This window comes from Mus pahari, chromosome 15 (assembly GCF_900095145.1).
Source record: "Mus pahari chromosome 15, PAHARI_EIJ_v1.1, whole genome shotgun sequence".
Classification (NCBI taxonomy): Eukaryota; Metazoa; Chordata; class Mammalia; order Rodentia; family Muridae; genus Mus; species Mus pahari.
This window is the reverse complement of record NC_034604.1, coordinates 41,040,880-41,045,180: the sequence shown is the minus strand read 5'-3', so window position 1 is coordinate 41,045,180 and position 4,301 is coordinate 41,040,880.

The window sequence follows — 4,301 nt, the reverse complement described above, 5'->3', positions numbered from 1 at the left end:
AAAAAAAAAAAAAGCTTGGCATGTGTTTCTGAATGCTGGGATGAAATGTCCCAGCTTGGTGGGCAGTTGTAAACATTAGACAGTAGTGTGTATGGTGAGCCTGGGCCTGTGTCATATTGGGAATGAGCCTGGATCTGTCGCTGCCCTGTTGGTCAGGGTTCAGGATCTTCTGTAGGTCTGATCTTTCCTGCAGCAAAGAACCTGAGCTCATTTTCTTCAGCAGTGGCCTCAAGATGAACTGACCGTGGCCTGCGTCCTTGATTTACTTGGGCACAGACTTTCCTCGAATTCTAAAAGCTCTTTATTGTCTTCTCTGTACTTGTTTACCTGTCTCTGCATGTTTTCGGGCATTCCATAACACCATAAACAAACAAAACATCCCTAGAGCTAATTTAATCATTGTTGGTACCCATGTATAAAAAGGTGATATTGAAGTTGTCTGCTTAACTGGTGGGCAAAATGGATCAAGAAGTAATAGCTAGCTTGCCTTAAAAGCCTTGTAACCTTGGTTAATCCCAGAACCCACCTTGGAAAGAGAGAACTAATTCCCAAGTTATCTTTTGATCGCCACATGTGTGCCCCATGTGTGTTCAACTCTGCACTTGTACACATACACCATGCACGCATCATGCACAGAGGAATAAATGAATATAAGTAAATTTAAGTTGAAGTTCTCTGTGTGATATAACCATTCCTTATTTTGTGTCTATTTCTCTGCTCATTTATCTCACCAGTGCTTGGCAGTAATTGGCTGGTTTCAGTATAGTTGCCACTAAGCCACACGTGCAACTTCATCTGTATCAAGGGTTTTCTTGAAACAGAGAAGTGGCTGCTAATTTTCTGGTGAAAATATTTTCATTTTCCAGTGTATTTTCATTGATTTGAATGTGGATGGAGGCAAATAAGACAGAAACTTCATTAAGTCAAGTAGTCTTTATTAAGCAGATAGAAACAGAAGAGTCATTAATATTGATAGTGACAGACAAGGGGCCATCCTTAAGTCCTTCACAGAGCATCAGGGAAGCACAGTTGACAGAATGGTCTCACTGCGACCTCTGTCTTGTGAGCTCTGCGTGGTTTTGAAGTGTCATGGGAAAGAGAATTCCATCACCTTCCTGGTGAACCCTCCACGGATTTAGAAGTGCTGACTAAGGGAAACCTGAGTGTATTGGTTTTTTTTTTTCACTTACACTCTTCATTCCTGCAGGTAAAACCCATTCCATTTGCCCTTTTTGCAGTGCAGGAGAAAACAAATCTTTTTTTTTTTTTTAAACAAATATCTTTTTTTAAAAAAAGATTTATTTATATATTATATGTAAGTACACTGTAGCTGTCTTCAGACACTCCAGAAGAGGGCATCAGATCTTGTTACGGATGGTTATGAGCTGTTATGGATGGTTATGAGCCACCATGTGGTTGCTGGGATTTGAACTCTGGACCTTCGGAAGAGCAGTTGGGTGCTCTTACCCACTGAGCCATCTCACCAGCCTGAGAAAACAAATATTAAAGAGGTTAAATTACCTGCCCATGATTGCCCTGCAAAAGGTACATACAAGATTTAACTTCGGCCTGATTCTAAATCTCCCCTCCTTTTTTTCTGCCCTGGGTAGTTAATGAAATTGTTCAGTAAGCTAGGCAACTGGGCTTCTCAGCCTGCGTGGACTAGAGTTAATGAATGCACAGTCTCGGTCACGAACTCATAAGCTTCCAGCTACCGGTGTAGAGTTGGGTCTGCAAGGTGGTGGCCCAGCCACCTTTGGAAAAACACTGCAGATGGAAGCAGGATACTGCATAGCCTGGTGTGCTTCTCGACCAAGCCTGGAAGGGCTTTGGGTGTGCATCCCAGGCCTTCAGAAGGGTTTAACACTTTCACATTACCCTACCCGACTCTGACCCTAGAGATGGAGGAAAGGCTACTTCTCGGCTCCCATCCAGGAACTCTTGGCCTGTAAAATGATGTAATGATTCCCACCTCGTGTTCCTGGTGCAGATCATCACTGTCTCGATTGGAGGGAGTGTGGGTGGGGCAGACTGGTGGAAAGAAAGCTCTCAGAGAAAAGACAAAGACACTGACACGGTGAAGCGAAGGCCTGTGGAATTGGAGAAAACTCTTTAACAGTTATTAATGGGACTGGAGATTAATATCTATAATATATAAAGAACTCAAAACAATTAAAAACAAAACAACAAATAACCTAACTAATAAATGAACTAATGAAACATAAAATCAACCAAACAAAAACTGTCCCAAAGGATTATAAACAACCTGTCTTAGTCAGGGTTTCTATTCCTGCACAAACATCATGACCAAGAAGCAAGTTGGGGAGGAAAGGATTTATTCAGCTTACATTTCCACTTTGCTGTTCATCACCAAAGGAAATCAGGACTGGAACCCAAAAAGCGGGAACTGATGCAGAGGCCATGGAGGGATGTTACTTACTGGCTTGCTTCCCCTGGTTTGCTCAGCCTGCTCTCTTATAGAACCCAGGACTATCAGCCCAGGGATGGCACCACCCGCAGTGGGCTCTCCTACCCTTGATCACTCTTGGAGAAAATGCCTTACAGCTGGATCTCCTAGAGGCATTTCCTCAAGGGAGGCTCCTTTCTCTGTGATAATTCCAGCTTGTGTCAAGTTGACACACAAAACCAGCCAGTACACAACCAGTAAATGCATGAAAAATACTCAGTGCTTTTGTCAAAATGTTTTCTATTAGATTTTATTTACTTGGGGGGGGTGTGGTCATTTACCAGTTGTGGGGATGGAGGTCAGAGGACACTTGCAAGAACTGGCTCTCTCCTTTCACGATGTGGAGTAAAAAGATTGAAATCACATGATTTGGGTTGGCAATAGATGCCTTTACCCCTTGAGCCTTTTCACCAGCCCAGTGTTTAATGTCTCTAGCCCTCGCAGGGATGCAAGCCAGAGCTTCACTGAGATTTCTCTCAGCACATTCTGAGTGGGTACCACCAAGAAACAAGAGATGCTGGCGAGGGTGCAGGGAGATAAAGAACCCTTCTACACTGATGATGAGGATGTAAGTTAGTGCAGCCACTATGGGACTCAGTATGGAATGTCCTCAGAGGTGGAACGGAGCTGCTCCCTGATCCAGCAAGAACACGCTTGGGTATGTATCTGAAGGACTCAAAGCACACAGTTCTCTCAGACTCACACAGCTTGTGACACTATTCACAATAGTGGAGTTACAGAATCGGCCTGGTTCCCATCAACAGATGCCTAGCTGAGGAGAACACACAATAAAGCAAGTATGGGTTTGTCCATAGAGAAGAATGGTTCATGTTGTCTGCAGGAAAATGGGTGGAACTGAAGTTCACCGTGTAAAATGAAAGGAGACAAACTCAGAAAACAAGAATCATATGTTCTCATATGTGGGAAAACAAGAATCATATGTTCTCATATGTGGGATCTGGACTAGGGCGGGGACCCATGAAAGTAGGAGACAGGACTATTAGGGCAAAGGAAGTGGACCAGAGAGAGGTGAGAGGAAGAATCAGGGAGAGGAATGAGAGGGTGAGTGTGGCTAAAATGGGCTACATGCGTGTATGAAAAAGTTCCAGTGAAACCCTCTTTTTTGTACACCAAATAGACTAATAAAATATTTTCAAAGAGAAAGGTCTTCATTAAGCTTAAGTTTGAATATTCTTTTGTTCTCTCTGTCTCTGTCTCTCTCTCCCTGTGTGTGTGTGTGTGTGTGTGTGTGTGTGTTGAGATAGAGTCTCAAGTAGATCAAAATAGCTTCAAACTTTTTATAAAGCCAGGTATGATCTTGAACTCCTGATCACCCCGCCTCCTAAGTGCCACCTAAGTGCCACCACACGTGGCTATGAACACACCTTTTAATTGTTACTGTTATTGTTGGTTGCTGGCATTAAGGAACAAAGTGTTTAAGCATAACCACTGCCAATTATGTTGATTATATGCTCTGCAGTCACGTTCTGGACTCGCTAGTCACTCAGCCAGAGGTGAGGAAAAGACATGGCTTCAGAAGCCGCTGCTAAAACAGAGCCACACCTCCACGGTGGCTAGGCACCCTGGGAGGTTTATACGTTCCCTTTAAGTTTTCCCGTATGTCTACTCGCCGTTTTGAACTTTTAATATTTTCTACTAAAACATTACTATATTTCATACTGGTACCCAAAGAGTGACTTTGAAGCTTCTTCATTTATGTTCTAGAGTTCTTAAATTCCTTTTTTTTTTTTTTTTTTTTTAAACAGTAGCTTACCGATTACTTATCTTCAGGATTTGGTTTGGTTTGGTTTTTCTTTTGTTATGTGTGTATGTG